The sequence below is a fragment of the Anser cygnoides genome, chromosome 2, assembly GCF_040182565.1.
Source record: "Anser cygnoides isolate HZ-2024a breed goose chromosome 2, Taihu_goose_T2T_genome, whole genome shotgun sequence".
Taxonomy (NCBI): Eukaryota; Metazoa; Chordata; class Aves; order Anseriformes; family Anatidae; genus Anser; species Anser cygnoides.
Genome location: NC_089874.1, coordinates 70,097,916 through 70,115,463, shown reverse-complemented (window position 1 = coordinate 70,115,463; position 17,548 = coordinate 70,097,916). Strand labels below are relative to the sequence as shown.

The 17,548-nt window shown below is 40.8% G+C and overlaps 1 long non-coding RNA gene across 2 annotated transcripts in view; it reads left to right on the top strand.

Moving 5' to 3' along the window:
• The window catches only part of LOC106041829 (uncharacterized), a 33,107-nt gene extending 18,343 nt beyond the window's left edge, over nucleotides 1–14,764 (top strand). For both annotated transcript variants that reach the window (XR_001210735.3, XR_001210734.3), the window contains exons 2-4: nucleotides 11,593–11,744; nucleotides 13,047–13,104; nucleotides 13,314–14,764. This is a non-coding gene — a long non-coding RNA (uncharacterized lncRNA). The remainder of the gene's footprint in view (nucleotides 1–11,592; nucleotides 11,745–13,046; nucleotides 13,105–13,313) is intronic.
• Nucleotides 14,765–17,548: the final 2,784 nt, after the last annotated feature.

The window sequence follows — 17,548 nt, the reverse complement described above, 5'->3', positions numbered from 1 at the left end:
TCATTACTTCCAAACTACTCTAAAATGGCTATAATATTCTCCATTATATCCTTAATTAAGCATCACAGGACAACGAACAAAGAAGCTTTGCAAGAAAAGAACATTTTTATACGAATTTGTTGTGGAGGAGGGAATTGTTGTGTGTGGCATTTCTTCGTTGTTCTGGTAAAGCATGATGGAAAAAATAAAACACCCTTACAATATTTTTGTAATGAATTTAATCAAATTACGTGCTATGAACCTGCGAGTGGATAATGACTTGACAGTGATTGGTGAACACCAAGGTGATTATGAAAACATAAAGTTTAAGGAGCTAAATATAAAATGATCACTATATGTATAAATCCATTGTCATTATTCCAATAATTCTAAATAACTGAATTTAAATAGTAGGTGGTAAAATATTGTTCAACCATCAGCCTGTTTCTGGAGCTTTAAGCTACTAGAAATGTCATTTGGCAGCAGTTAGAGGGGGACAAATGAATGTTAATATTTCAGTTATTTAAGAGTGGCAAAATATTAAACCAGCAAAGAAACCATGAGTTAAAGTGATGAATAGAAATCTTCTGACTGGCTTGGAAAACAATCTTTTTCAGACACTTGGAAACTAGTATATTCATTTTAAAAAATCCAATTAAATTAAGCTAAAAATATGTTGGTTTCCAAGCAGCTAAAATGCCACTGTAACCTCTGTGCTCTTCAAAATTTCTCCTCTGAATGAGCCTGGCTGCCCTTCCACGTTCACTTATGTTTGGGTTGGGTATGTGACAGTAATGCCTTGAGGTACCAGCAAAGTTGGTTCCTCAATTGGTTCCTTCCTGGACGCTTCTCTAAGAGGAGAAGCAGCCTCTGCTGAGGAGCTTGTGGAGCAAAGGGACCAGAGAAGCATGGGACTGAGAAATGAAGACTTCTCCATGGCTGTTAGTGGGGGCACTGATGCAGAGCAGGACTAAGACCACAACTCTGCATTTGGTGATATTCAAGCAGGTGGTTTCTCCTTGTCTGAGCCCTATTGGTTTCCTGATGGTGGTGAAAAGTAGTTTGCAGATATGATGTCTTTGGAAGGTGAGACAAGACCTTTGTCAACCCCTTTAAACCAGACAGGTATCTGATTTTTTTGATCAGAATGGTTATGTTGTGAAAATCAGTTGTCATAGCAAACAGGACCAACCCTAATTCTTTGTCACCATAGTGTTAAAGTTGTTTTAGGCCATTTTCTGTGCAGAACTAACCATGCTACCAATGGAAGCTGTATGAAACAAACCAAGTGTGTCAGCTAAGCAGAAGCACACTGGTGAACTGCCCCTTCTAGTGTCACGCTCTCCAGTTTGCCCGTGTGGTGAGGACTGGCAGAATGATTTATTGTGACAAATGTACAGGTTTTCCAGAGTAGCTGCTATTGTGCTGAGAGCTTTGCAAATGCAGCATGCTGGCAAAATGCTCATTTCCCATGTGTATCAAAGTCTTCGATTCCTTGCTCTGTAAACTCTGGTTTGTGTTTTTGCAAAAGAAGATTTATGACTCTAAGTGGAAAGCTAGATGAGACAGTTAAAAAAAATAAAATTTTCATATGGACAAAGGGAAAGTTTATACTAATTAAGTATAAAAGCAAAAGGGAGATAACAGTAGTTTTTTAACCTGGAGTGGATGAAAATGATCTGGAAAGAGAAAAAAATCTTATTTTGCATCTGGGATCATGTGGTCTGAAGGACCCTTGGCATAGGAGCTGCTCGGGTCTTTCTGGAATGACTCAGAAGTTGGTGAAAGAAAACAAGGCTGCTTAAAAACAGTGGAAACTCAGGAAACCCCAGAGCAATTCCTTCTTCATTTAGAGTTTCAAATATTTTTTGTAAATTTAAATAGGAGAGAGAAAAACAGCTGCACAGTGCTTTAGGGATTATATGCTAGTCATTAAGAAAACATTCAGTGGCCTTTGCTATTTCAGAGCAGACAGATGATATTGAAAAATGTTATGACAAAAAAAAAAATTGAAGTTAATAGTTATATTTGTCCACTAGGTTTCAAGTAGGTAAGTGGAAAATTACTGATCAAAACCCAACATTCCTGATGTGTTTGTTTTTCTCAAAGAGGATTAGAGCTGCTTTATACTATTTCTTTGTTTTAAATTGTGGTATTTGAAGATTTTGCATCTAAACACTTCAGGAGCAGGCTTTGTGGCATTGGGGCACCCCTGGCAAGAAGGGCTGTGGTACATGGGGTTCCTGTGCTCATCTCGGGCTGCTGGGACATGGCTGCCCAAGAGCAGAAGAGGCCCAGAGATTTCAGGGCTCTTCCAAGGGCTTGTTTGAGGGGAAAAGACAACTGGTGCAATTCCTGGAAAGTGGGAAATGATTTAAGATCTATATGTTTCAAATTCCAGGTTGGTCACAAATACTGATGTGAAATTAATGATGCATGAGTAATTTTTATTAATTATGGCTTCCTGTTTCAGCCCAAGAATTAAGTTAGAAAAAACTCTCTAGAACTGATGGCTTTCTACCTCATTTTAGCCTGGTTTTGCAATAGTATCATAGGGCTTCTCCTGAACCTGTTTGCTAATTTTCACTAATTTTAATAAAGGAATGGATGTCTGAAATGTATTAGATTCCTATGTACTGAGTGAAACTTAATGGCAGTGGAGAGGAAAAGCCCTTTTTAGTGCCTACTGGGGGAGGGGAATGACACACAACAAAAAACGAACATTATTCCTGCGACCCACATGCATAACTCAGATCCAGTCACAACATTATATATCAAAGCATAATTAATAGCTTAAGGGATGTAGAAGAGATCTGGGGAGCAACAGAAGCATTGGAGGACACAGGGGAAGGGAAGGAAGAATGGCAGCATAGCCCTGGAGGAGGCATGGGTTAAGATTCAACCGCTGGGAGAAGTATTGCAGCAGTACACACAAGTGTATGGCTCAAGTCCATACAAAAATACATTAATCTGAGGTATGTAGAATAACTTGTTCTTCATCACACTTCCAGCTGTAGCAGCTAGTATCTTTATTAGAGGGAGGTCTTTTTGCATTATGGGGATCTGCAGTTCATGTTATTTGGTTAGCTCTGACTGGACTTGTGAGTCGTGATGATATTTCTGTCTCAAATCAGATGAAAATAACTCTCTGACTGTCAGCAAGCTTGTCCCAGAATAAGCCTCCTGTGGTGCCTGCTTAAATGCATCCCAACTGAGTTTTCTGCTATGTTTGCTTAAAATGATTAGCAAGCAGGTTTTCAGAATTAATATATTTGTTGGCATAACTGAGAAAAATGAATGTAACATGCAGCTAGAATGAGCTGCCTCCCATTTTGGTGACTGTTCTGTGCATACACTTTTTTTTCAAATATTCATAGTGCATAATGTAGCTATTGTGCTTGTTTAATTTCATCACTTGGCAGTTTGTACAGTATGGTCATGTTTCAGGAAACTAATAACTTGGATCACAAAGAATAAATGTAATTTTTTTCCTCCTCCATTTTTCAGTTTCTTCCCATTGATTGAAAAGCTTCTGTATGTGAATCTCCCGGATTCTTCCCCCATTTCAGCAAACATCAAATAAGCATGCTGTTGTCTGCTTTTCTTTCCTGGCACATCCTGGCACATCTAGCATTTCCTTTCTTTCTCCTGTTTTGAGTGATATCCTGAGGTGTTAGAACTGAGTTTTTAATATCTAATAATTTCCTTTAGAAAGTTGTCCACAACAATTTGTCTTGGTTTGGAATTTATTAAAGCCACTGCATTTGAGGGCAGGTTGGGACTAAAAGGTCAGAATAGAGCAAAAGTCATGCCGCAGCCAGATCTGCGTATTTCAAATCATTTCTGTATGCTTCGGTGTAGTTAAGAAGTCCTGTCCCATTAATAAACCCTCTTCTGTTTTTTCTTAGTATTCCTTTTTATATTGCTTACATCTGTCATGCTGAATTGAAATAGTGATGCAGTGCTTACTGGAGGTGGTTGGAGGATTGGGGGTGTTTTGGGGTTCTGTGTTTATTTTTTTTGGGGGGGGGGGTGTCAGGGTTAAAAATGCGTGAAAGACTACCAAAAATAAGAAGGAAGAAAGAAGGGAAGGGAAGAGGAAAGAGGAAGGAAGGAAGGAAGGAAGGAGGAAAGGAAGAAGGAAAGAAAGAAAACACTTGCGTCATCCTACCCACATAATAATCAATTTTGCAAATCTTAGTGATGAGTGAGGTTGCTTATTGTTGTGTACTACTGTGGGATGAGGAGAACTGTCATATCAGTGCCTAATGTACTGAATAATGGGCCTTCTACATTTTGTGCATTTGCTTTGTTCCTACAGTGACAGATGCAAGGAATTAATTTCTCTTAGCAAGAAATGTTCATTGAAGATAAGGCCTGAAATAAACACTGACACACAACTGTGAAACACCCTGAAACTGTTTCTTGGTGACAAATTACTGCTGAGGTACATAGACCCTTCCACAAAAGTGACACCTATTGAATTTATTAGACAGATTATAAAGAGAGGACTGAATCATTTTTGTCCTGTTTGTAGAGCTGACATTTACCAGCTCTCCTAATGAATAGGATATAGGCTGCTGGAAACAAAAGTCAGATGGTTATGAAATCTCTTGGACTAATGGCCATGGATCATACAGCTACCAGCAGTGTTTTTGTGCAGTTGTACTTCTGTGTGGAGGTGGACATAGCCTGAGACTGAAGCTTAGGTCATTCATCTTTTCATGGGAAATTGTGCTAGAGTTACAGTCGGAGCTGTGAAGCCTTGGAGAATACATTAAAGCATGCAAACAGCCGGTACATTGCACAAGCTGAGGTGGGATGTGCTGACCAGGTTGCAGCAAAGAAGGAACCTTAGGGGTTGAAAATTGTGCAGCGGAGCTAGTGGGAAATTTGATTTTTACCAAGTGAAGGACCCAATGAAATCAGTAAAGTGTAAGCAGACATTTCAAAGTTGGCTTTTTATATAGGAATAAACGCTGTGATAAATTTATTTTGTGGGTGTTTATCGTTGGAGACTTCTGTTAAAACATTGGTCATGAGTCAGCCTGAATGTGAGCTAATCTTAAATTATGTTTCTTATTTACATAGTCAAAAAAGATTTAATGTGGCATGTCTCACCAATACTTTGCAAAGTATTGAGCTCCAGTTTATAGAGCAGGAAACTGAGATGCAGGAAAGTGATCAAGTTGCAGTCATTCCTCCCTCAGCCTGTTGACGGAATTGGTGACAAAATCAAATCTGTTGATCACAGCCCTGTATTACTTTCTCCAGCCCAATTCATAGAGCTACAGCTCATTTTAGTCTCATAATCTTGTTATTTTGGTATTTGAGTCCAGGTGGCTGTGGCGTGGGGCACAAATACTGTATCTCCTGTATCGTCAGGTCACAAGTCACCCATGCATTCAAGAGTGTGGCAGGCCATGTGGCTTAATGTGCAAAGGCATCAGTTCAATGACTTGTTTTTCATGTAATCCTGTACTTAGAATGCAAGCTAGCAAGCTCCTAATTAAAAGGCTTCTATATAATTTGCAAAAGCAGAAGCATAAGGAATTTCCCTGTTGCATATCCATCGGAATTGTTATCAATGATCTTTTAAAAGGTAAACAGAGAAGTAATCCTCCCTCAAGGTATCTGAAGGAGAGGAGAAGAAAGTATCCTTCAGCAGCTTCGGATCAAGGCATCTATGAGACAAACAACTTCTGGTGAAGGCAGATTTGTGAAGTTATCTCTGCTCTATACTCAACAGCTGTGTTTGTTTGTTTTCCTTGCTTTGCATTCCCCTTCCCTACAACAGCCCCACTGTAAGTGGTGTCATACTGACAGCCAGGCACATATGCTGTATAAAGAAAGCTAAAAAAGCCCCGCTTCTGAACCTATAGTACAGACGATTTTTGTGGCATGGCTCGTGGTAGTTGTTTCACAAGGATTAAATTGATACTTTCCCATAGTGCTGTATAAATCCAATGCACTGCTTTGATCCCATTTTCCTTCCTGTTTTGGTGGGCTCAGATATATGGATGACTCTACCCCCAGGGTAGGATGGAAGGAGATGCAGTGAATAAAACAATACAAATAAATATTACACAGCATTTTCTTTCTGTTTGCCTAACATAGGAAGAGTTCTGCAAATAAATAATCTGACTTTGGTTCAGCATGCTAACATGGAAAGGTTGATCTCACTTGCAGACTTCTTCATGAGTTTCCCACAAACATGTGAGTGGAGCAAATATATCTGAGTAGCAGGTGCCAGGAGCTTTGGGTCTGTTTGGCCTGATGCATGTGAAGACAGCCCAAGGCTGTCCTGTTTCTACAGTGAAGTCTTTGAAGCATTAACTTTAAAATCTTCATCGCGTTAACTAAAGAAGAAAAAAAAATCACTTTGATTCCAATTTTTCCCTTCCAGTCCTGTTTGTGCTCTCTTCTCTAACATTAGGGATTGGCTGGAATTTGACTCTGCCAGTCCTTTCTTTCTTTTTACCTACTCCAAAATATCTCCTGTGTAGGGGAATGCAGAAACCTTTCTCCATTTGGCATAATATATTTCACACAACCAATGTGATCTGTGCCATGGCACTTGAGCAAGATTGTGCACATACAATTAAAAAAAAAAAAAGACGAAAAAGACAAGCCCCTAAGTGCTTTGAATCTTAGAAAAGATTGTTTTGATATCCTGCCTTATGTGTAATTTTAGTATTATTTTTTTCTCCCCGGTGATTTAAATTAATTTGAATCAAATCATTAGTCCCCAGACTGGTACTGAACATAATGATTCATTCCTAAATTAATATTGTCTACCCTGAACTACTCCTGTCTAAATCACTGGAAGACTCATGCTCCTCACAAAGTCAAATACAGTCAAATGAGTTCTGCAACAGTTCATTAGGTAATGATGTAATTTATGTGTCTGGGCTAGCAAAGGTTTCTTGCTGTGGCTTAAAATGGACAAAGTATGGGTAACTAAACAAGTGTTTTGAAATTTTTAACATTTCCCTGTGTGGGGAAAAAGGTAGGGTGGAAAGAACAGTAAGCAGAGTTTGAATGAGGACAAAATGCAGCATTCAGTACTGCAGGAATTTCCAGCTCCAACCTTGCTTCTTCCTAGTACAGTATGGCTTTATATAATAAACCTGCCTCTCTTTCAGCAAATTCTATCTTATAAATGATGTGCTTGACACCAGCACTTGAAAGGGGCTATACTAAAGAGATCTGTTAGCATGAAGAATAAATGCACATAATTAGGCTGAGTTCAGTGGTCTACGTGAAACAAGTCAGTCATTTTAGATGCCTGTTGTACATTGGACCCCTCACATCACTATATTACTGTACCATGTACTATATTTCAACCACCTCAATATTAAAGGAGAGACTGGCAACAGCACACCAAGAGCAACCTACAGGAGATTCTCTGTGGCTGTGCAAGAGGGAATTCCTCCCAAAGGTCTTATACAGTACATCTCCAATGAAACATGGAGAATTCATAATTTTTACCAGTTGAGTATCAAACCTTTCTGGTTTTAATTGTTGTTGTTGTTTTCCTTCTAATTATCATCTTATGACAGTGGCTATTGTTGTGTATTACCAAGACCCCCCAGTAAATGAGCTTCTTTCCTTGTACACCTGTGTTGACAGGGTATGGCATTTTGGAGTTAAGACTTAAGTAATCTTGGCCTCCTTAGGGGAAGAAACTGTCAGTTGTTCCACATAATGAATGGAAGGTTTATGGTGTGAGGCACTGCCTGTAGTATTAAGCAGCAAAGAAAGCATGCCTGTCCTATACTGTAAAATGCTGGCTTCAGGTTATGGTACCTGTAATAATGAATAACTAAATGATACAACCTGACAGCTGCTCCGTTTTATAAAATATGACTAAGTTTGCCTAATTTCTGTGTTTTCATGAACAGCTAGAGCTTCCTATCTTCCTTCCACAAATAAGAGAGAAGTAGCAGTGATGGAAAAAGAAATAATATAATTATTTCCTTTTCCCTCCCCTTTGCTGCGATAAGGTGATTACCTGCCTATTGAATCCTTTAGTGCAGGTCTCTTCTGAAGCAATCTCATGGAGCATTTATATGACCAGCCTTGTTTGCACTGGTTACTTCTGTAACCTGAATATGCTGGATGCAGAAAATATATTTCATTGTGTCACTCCATTCAGAGGAAGTGAAGGAATAATGCTAAAAATGAGTGACTGAGATGGTGGAAGTGACATTCAAAATGTCAGTTCAGAGGGGTTTGGAATAATTCAGGTATAATGGATGTGAATCACGCCCATATCAGCAGATTTGCTATCTGGAAGCCAGTTTACTGAAATGCTTATCTAGTTGTATTTCTGCAGCTTCTGGGTTGTTGGCAACTGCTCAGTCCCCAGGGTGTGTGGAGATGGGCTGATGTGACTGCTTTTCATCTGCTGACCATCAGCAGTCCTATATTGCTGCCATTGTTTTCAAGGTACTGAAGCATAGAAATTTCTTGTGGAAAACTGACCAAGGCACAGTCCTGGGTCTATTAGTAACAAGTATTTTTATAATAGATGAAATCTATCAGAATCATAAATAATTCAAAAGTGTTCAAAGTATTTTTAATACTTTTGATTCTACTTTTGTTTGGGATTGGTCTTGTGGTGCCTTTTTTTTTTCCCTGTTATCAGAAGTATTACAGAACCTGAAATAGTCATAGAAAAGTTACAAGAACACTCTAAAACACTCAGTAAAAGGTTACTTTGTGTCTTTAGGCCTTAAAAATGAGCAATGACTTTTTTTCATTTGTTCTTCATTTAACGGGATTTCTAAACTATATATGGATGTACAAATTGTTGGCTATATCAGAATAAACTCACCGAATAAATTCTTTAAACAATACACTAAACAAATCCATTAGTGAAATATTTTACTTTGATTCTATAAAAGCTGTAGTTCAATCATGTAATTTTCTCCTTTGGCAGATTTTCAAAGTTTTCAAAACATAGATTGTTCTGTAATTTTAGTCCCCACAGCTGTGGCAGAGAGTTAATTTCCTTACTAGTGAAGCCAATCTGCATAATCATGGTCTGAAACAATGGTATTTTTTCTGCTTTTCCTGCTGAATGTCTGCCTAAAGTGATTCTAGTCCTATCATAAACTGCTTGCAGGAATATAGAGCAGAATGCACAACAGAGAGGTTTCACATGAAACATAACATAGTGAATGATTTAATAATGCTGCAAACTGATTGTATGCATAAACATGTGTACTACTATTACCGTGGATGAGTCGTGCCTCGTATTTGTGTTTCCCAGCACATTGTTTTACATGTAGACTCCTCTTCTTGAAATCTCATGCACACTGCATTTCCTACAGACAGCCCAAGGAAGACTCCTGCTTTCCCAGAGGTGAGCAAAGACTTAAATTTGTACAGATTCCCACATAAAGTCTCTCTTAGAATGTGTCAAAAACAACAACAACAAAAAGACAGGCCAGAGAGTTGACAGGTGAGTACTGCAGTGAGCCTCTGAGAGCATGTCAGCTGCTGAAAGCAAAGTAGTAATTGGGCAAGAAGAAACGGTGGCAATAAATGAACTTTGATAATAAATATTGCTGCAGAAATTAATTCCCATGCAGTATCAGTGGGGACCAGTGAGGTGCAAAGGGATGAAAAAGTAAAAGCAAGTTTCTGGCGTGCTGATGATTGCCAGGCAGTCTTTTTTTCACCAGAGGTCCAGGAACTGAAAGGCTTCCCATGCCCTAGTCAGTGGGATTTTGCTGACAACTTCAAGATTTCATGGCATGCCCAGCATGCCTTTTATTGCTGCCTGCACTCTGAGATGACTTATTCTGTCCAAACCCAGTAGTCAGGTGAATCCTGTTTTTTAAAAACACCATGAATAGAGAGGTTCAGCACAGGTTCCCATTAGCCATGTTATGAAGGACCTCTGTGACCCATTCACCCTTTGCCAAATATTACTATTAAGAATTCCAGTTCAGACAACACAAGTGTTAGATCTATGTGCATACATATCTGTTTATACGTTATATGTATATGTATATTCATATATATGAAAGCCTTGACAGATGTGAGCAGTATGTGTTATAGCTGGTTGTAACACGTTGAAGAGACAGCATTACAAGTTGTGATAAACCATGTGGCTGATCTGCATTTTAATTCTACAACAAGCCATAGCAGTTGAACCACTGTTTTCAAAGCTGTAGTTAAGGTGAGCAAACTGCATCTAATTCGCACCACACATGGGAAGCTAAATTTCCAAAACGGAAGAGGACCAAAGAACTGGTTCACGTAAGGGAAAGTTAACGGCTCCTTCAGGGAAAACATAGGACTAGAAAGGTATAACTAATCCCTGTTTACAAACTACAAGTCAGAAGTACCTTGCACCCTGGTTCCCTGAGCAGAGGGTGCTTGAAGAGAAAAAAAAATGTAAGCTCCAGACTGGAAATTTGCTTCTTCCAGAGCTCAGTGCTATACTTCCCACATGCCAACTGCTTCCACTTTGGAAAGCAGAAGCTACAAAGATTCAGGAGGTGCTGAGCTTAACGTTAAAACATGTATTCATAAGCCTGAGCACTTTCAGAATCCAAGTTTTATCTTTCCTGCTATATAGATGGGGAAACTGAGGCACAAAGAATATAACCTGTTTAAGGTCAGACAAGGAGTCTGTGATACAGCCAAGATAAGAATTCATCTCCTTCCTTATCGTGAGGCTTCACCACTTCTTCCCAAAATACAATTGGTTCAAGGTCACCCTGGCACCCTGCCCTCTGGCACGGTTTCTTCCCTTTGTTGTAATTTTGACCAACTCCATTGTTGAATTATTTTAACAAATAAACAGTTACAATCTTACTTGTTCTTTCTTTCACAAAAATTGAGGCATGTTTATTTATTTTAAGAAATCAAAACAGCCTTCCAACTGTTATTACCTTTCAGAGTAGACATTAAATCCCAGGATCTCTTTTTAGATTTCATTTGTGTATGTTTTTCTTAGTCTAACTTTATTGAACAATATTCTATTCATATCAAAGTTTAGGCTTTTGCTTGATGAAGTTGTGCTGCTCCCTTTTCTAGTTATTTTAATATGCTATTTTAATTGCCCTAAATAATTGAACTGTTTTGCACATAGAAATACCATTTCATTGTTTCATTTCTGTACAGAGTTTACTCATTTCTATCATAACTAAGAGGCAGAAGTGATTAGATAAATAATGTTAGTTACAGATGATAAAAATTGAAGTCTGTCCCTTCTTTCTAAGCCTGATGTAGTTGCTGCACTACTCATTAAATTCAGACTGCCGGTGAATTTATATATTGAGTGTTGTTATTTTATCTGTGTCTCTTGCTGCTCTCTGCTGTCCCACTTCTTGAGACAGCAACAGGAATCTGATAGTGCCGTATTCTTCAGGGATATCATGTGTTTCACGCAGTGAGACACCTTTGCTGTTTCTGTAAACAGGCAAGCAAACAAATGCAGCTGAAGGACTTGGGAATGACTTTGCCATTGAGGAAAATATTCTGTGTCCTACTCACACTGTTTTTCCAAGGCTGTAACTGTAAGCAGTCTTTCAAGGTTCCCCTTCTCTTGTCATCACTTAGTGATTATATTGACTGGATCTGTTTTATTTGCAGGCCGTACTACAGGGTTTGGCATCTCCTGGAAGGCCGGGAAACCTTTTGGAGGCTTTACTTTTGATGGAGCATTGGAATACAATGCTTGGAAAAGAAAGCAAACCATCTTCTGTCATGAGATCAAGGAGGGGACTGCTGGTCACCATCTTTTGGTAAGAAATATCACTTGATGAGTTCACACCAGTATTGCTGGGGTTCTGCCTGCTGTGCTAGCCCTCCAACAGCTGTGAGAATCATATAACAAAGTTTTTAATCTCATCTACAGAAACCTTTTATTTCACTGAATGTTTCCTGATCTTTATATGTGGTTTCTCAGTATTGGGTATACATGAGAAAAGGTCACTGATAATATACAGATACATCACATTGGTACTTAAGGGGGGGCTATGTTGAGCCTGTGTGTGTAGGGAAGACTGCAGGGTGATGGGGAGGTGTGCAGATAGAGTCCTGGCAAGTGGGGGAAGGAGGTGAACAGTGGTGAGACCCGCTGGGTCAACCAGGAAAGCTGAGTTTAGCTCTGATTCTTAAACTGAGGTTCATGAGTTTGAAATGCTAAATGGACTGTCCACTTCATGGGTCAGTGCTGATTTAGAGGAATATGGCAAAGCTTTTAAACCCAGCTAGCTGAAGACTGATCCTGAGAGCTCTTTCTTGGCACCTACGAGCAGCCTGCTTTTGGAAAGCAGTGGGCTTCAGATGTCGCTGGTGATTTTGCACATCTAGGAAGGAGAGCACACCAGGCTGTCCTGTCAGCCCTAGAGCAGGGTTTTGTCTTCAGATTACAACCTTGAAGACTGCAGAGAGTTTTAAGCTACAGAGGTAACAACAACAAAAAACATTAAATGAGGGTTGTACAGTAGGTAATGGTGCCATGTTCAGAGCTCCGTAAACACGAGTCCCTGTCCTCATGTGCCAGCTTGGGAGCTCGTTCCCAGTGAAAGAACCTGCCCTAGGGCTCACCAGATCACAGCACCTCCTCCTCCTTCCAGCTTCTCCTGGCCCTGGCCGCAGCACCAGGAAGGAGACCCCAAGCACTGCAAGTCTGTCTGACACTCCCTCCTCGCCCCATGCCCCAGGCAGAGCACCACTGGGCAGGGCTCACAGGGCCACCAGCCCTCCAAAGACCAGCACGTGACATACCAGAGTCCTCACTATCACCCACACAGGCCTTTTTTCAACCATTTTTCACCCATTTTTCAACCATTTTTCATCCATTTTTCAACCCTAGACCTCTTCCCTTTCCTTCCTGGTTTGCCACTCACTGTTTTAGTCTAGCCTCTTCCCACCACAGGATGGATTAGGGTTTGGTTAGGGGGGAGTGAGACCCTCAAAGGGCAACATTAAAGGATGCCTGCAGACTGTCAGTGTAAGTCCTTTGGTCTTATTAGTTGCAGCTGAATCACAAACATGCTGTCTGCATGAGGATGAATTTTCCCTCTTTTCTTCTTTCCCAGCCCCTACCGACAATGCATTATGCTCAGCTCCTCCGTTTTCCGTTGCTGCTATAGGACTGTAAGTTTTTTTCATTACCCATAACCTTCCCCCTGCCCCCTTTGCCTCGCTCGCACATCCTGGAGAACCTCAGACCACTACTGTGCTGCCGTGGCCTTAGGTCATGCTGTTTCTCTCATCCTCTGCTGAGTGTGAAGGCATATTAACTGCAGCTTCTGAGAGCTGCAGGATCGGCAGAGCTACTGACGGAGTTTGCTTTCCACTCTCAGGGCTGGAGCAGTTGACAGATGTTTAGAGGATTTCTTGTCTCTGGACCAGCGCTTCATCTGTTCCAAGTTATTCAAAACACAAACAGGGGGTTGGCAGGAGTGAAACCTGCTCAGAACTGCGACGTCAAAACAGAAATATATTTTTAAAAAGACAAGTGTCAAAAAAACAAGTGTTTGTGCGGTTTATAACAAGATGTATTTAAATGGTTGAGATTTTCTTCTTTTAACCCCTTGTACTCCCACCTGAAATGACATTCTTCAATACCTACAGCAGTTTTCCTGCTTAAATGTACTAGCTAATAACATAATTTGGGACTATCTTGTCAAGTGTACTGTTGTAAAGCTGTAGTGTGATCCTGCAAATGCCATGAGCAATACTGTTGAACAGAGTGGTGGAGGGGGCATTTAGTGAGAAATAAAAAAACAGAGAGGGGTGAGGGAGAGATAGGGAGAGGAGGATGGCGGGATTAAACAACCTGGGTTTAGAGGAGAAAAGATGCAGTTTTTCATATTTCCAAATCTAAATCAGTATAGGTAGAAGAATTTCGGGAGAAGGTAGCTGATACTGCTTGCCTGCTAGCTCATTCAGCTGCTGTCTTATTCAGCTGCATGAGCGTAGTAACGCAGGACTGGTAGCTGGTACAAAAATGAATCGACAACTGAGCCCTCTGAAAAAAGGTGCACTCCATTGGTTGAGTTACAGTATGCAGGCTATACGATAGTAACTCCAGTCATAAGTAAAGGAGTAAGTTTTCTTCTGAGTTTTTTAGACAGTAATCCTAACAAAATTTAAGGAAAAACATGGGAAGCAAGTGTTTAAATAAGCAATGAAAACAAAGTGCAAAAAAAGAAAGAGGACAAAAATGAAATAATTTCGGTTATATTTGTTCTATCTTTTTTTTTGAGTTTGATGATTATTTGGAGGGGAAACAAAAACATCTCTCTGCACTAATAAATCAGCAGATTGCATCTTTGTTGGCTCTTCAGCTGTTGCAGAAATACTTCTTTCTTCAGCTATTGATGCTATAGATGTATTTCTCATGTGGGTGCCACTGCTGTCATTTTCTACTCTGGTTATAATCCTTGTCATCAGGACAGAGTCATGCAGTGATACTACTGATCTCATGATAGTCTGTGATCTACGCAGTAATCTGTTGCTGCATTTTCTTTTGAGCATGCCTTTGGTGATAGTGGATTCTTGCTGTGTTGTCACTGCCCATTGTCATGACAATGTGCTTGGTAGGAACACTTATTATTTTTAGGTGTTTCCTGTTCTTGTGGCAAATAGTATGGATGCTCCAGCATTTTCAGTTTTTGTTGACGTGTGATGTGAAACTGAAGGCTCCAAATGTACATCCATGGTATATTTATGAATTATAGTTTTGAGCTTGCAGCACTTTTATTACCTTTGCAGCAGTCTGGACTGTGACTGAGTGCCTGTTCCTTTTTCTCTCCAGCAGATGGATGGCTGCACAACCAGGGCCCAAGCTAAAAGCGATGGGACTGATATTCTTTTTACATTAACATAACTCATCTGACTTCAGCCCCAATGAACTTGACTGATACTTAATGTCAGTGACAAATGAGCAAAATCTGCTGCATGCAGTGGATATTTTACTGATTTCTATTATGTCCTCTTTTTTTTTTTCCCCTCATGTTAATGTAAGTAGAATTTATAAATTCTTACTGTCCAAAAAGAAGGCACATAGCCAGGGAAGATGCTGCAGGGTTTTTTCTACACAAAGAAGTGGTGATATTCACCCATGCTAGATTCATAATGAATGTCAGTTTTGATCTGTTGGTGTGCATTTGGGGGTGGCCACTACTTAAACATTCATACTTAAAGCATTAAAACATTTTGTAAACTACTGTAGCTGAGGGCATTAGGTACACCTACCAAGATAGCATAAAAATTGGTGAATGGGTGTGGAGACGGAAAAGGACAGAAAATTATTTAAAAATAAAATTTTAAAAAGCAAACCTGGGCAACCTGTATTTCACATAATTGGATCCATACAATAGTACATCCTTATTCTCACTAACTCCCAGGTTTACGATGTATTTGCTTTCTGTCACTGGAGGCATTTTGGCCTGCTATGTTGTGAACCTGATGCAGAGGTGGGCTCTATCTCTGGACATGGTGCCAGGTTGCTGGCTGATCCTAGAAGCACCCTGCTGCCTCCAGCCATCCCTGCTTGCTTTTGAGGCAGACCCAGCAGACTGAAGCCCAGGTCTGAGTCGAGGAATGCTGATCCTCTTGAGGGCAGAAAGGCTTTGAAGAGGAATCTGGACAGGTTTGATCAATGGGCTGCGTTCAGTTGTATGGAATTCAACAAGGCTAAGTGCTGGGTGCTGCACTTGGGTCATAACAAGCCCATGCAGGCTTGGGGAAGAGTGGCTGGAAAGTTGTCCAGCAGAAAGGGACCTGGGGGTGCTGGTTGACAGCCGGCTGAACATGAGCCAGTGGTGAGTCCAGGTGGCCGAGAAGACCAACAGCATCCTGGCCTGCATCAGGAATAGCGTGGCCAGCAGAACCAGGGAATTGATTGTCCCCCTGTACTCAGTGCTGGTGAGGCCACACCTCGAGCGCTGTGTTCAGTTTTGGGCCCGTCACTGCACAAACGATCTGAGTTGCTGGAACATTCAGAGAAGAGCAATGCAGCTCGTGAAGAGACTGGAAAACAATAGGTGTGAGGAGGGGCTGGAGGCCCTGGGGCTGCTCAGCAGGAGCCTGAGGGCAGAGTTCCCCGCTCTCCACAGCTGCCTGACAGGAGGCCGCACCCAGGAGCAGCATGTCGCTCTCCTTGCTCAGGTGGCAAGCGACAGGATGCAGCCCCAGGCTGCACCGGTGGGGTTGGGCTGGGTGTCAGGAAGGATTTCCTCACAGAGAGGGCAGCCAGGCCTTGGAAGGGGCTGCCTGGGGCAGTGGTGGGGTCTCCATCCCTGGAGGTATTTAAGAGTTGTGTGGATGTGGCGCTTAGAGGCATGGTTTAGTGGTGGTAGTGTTAGTTTGATGGTTGGACTTGATGCTCTTAAGGGTCTTTTAGGTCAACCTAAATGATTCTGTGGCTCTGTGAAATACAAACCTATAATGGTGGGCAAAGACTTCTAACATGGGAAGTTGGAAGGCATGTTTACTGTGAGAGGACACTTGTGAGAGCCCAGATACATAACCCTGCTCTGCCATGGAACTAAAAACTGGGGGCACTTTTAATTTCTGTCTTGGAAGCCAGCAGCACTAAGCTGAAGTGTCACTGTCCACACCTAAAAAGCATTCTGATTTTTGTTCCCTCTTCATTCCCCTTTCTTTTAGGAGTAATTTATTTTAAATTGATTTTGTTATTAGTGGGTCTGCTCAGAGGCAGTGCACCTGTTGCATATATTGAGAAACTGACACCTGACTTTAGTGGGAGCAGGTGACAGTATTTTAAATTAAGCTGTCCTCACTGCAACTGTCCTTCTTTCCTTTATCTCCCCATCCAGCCATAAATAACCAGGCAGCAGAAAGCAGGTAGTGTTATAAATTGTCAGGCTACACAATTGCCTCATGTTCTGCATTCTGTTCTCCTTCCCCATTATCATCCATTTTAAACTAGAAGTTCATCCATTTGTGGCTGTGCCATAAGGGTATGCCGAATAAATTGGTATTGTAGTATTAAAGAATACAGATATATGCCAATATATTGATAATGCTCAGCAACTCAAAAAAACTCATACTAACGGGAGAGTAGTGCTTTGTTACTGTCATTTAAAGACCAAGAGGAGTGAAGCATAATATGTGGAAGAGCGATTATCATTCATAGTGTCTCATTTAAAAAGATGAGTGCTGGTTTCATTTGCTGTAGTGGCCCATGATCTATTAGCCCTCCATTTCCCTTATACAGTAGGTGTTCTTCTAATAAAGAGCTCACTACTTCTCAAATGTCAGTATATCATCTGTTCTATGTCTTCAGGGTGGTTCTACGACTCGGTTGCAGGCAGGAATTGCAATGAGATATGGACCTCTTTTTTTCCAAAGTACTCAGCTAGAAAGGCATGGCACAGCAACTGCTAGGCTGCTGGGGTGTCTGACAGGGGCTCCATCCTTGGCTAGCCTTGTCTTGCTCTTGGGCTTGTACTCACTCTCCACTTCTTATCATGGCGTTTCAGGCCACCTTAGTCTGTTCCATTCCCCCTTGTAAGGTGTTTTGCTGTATTTCCAGAGACGCAGTAAGAACTGTAACCTGTTTCAAATT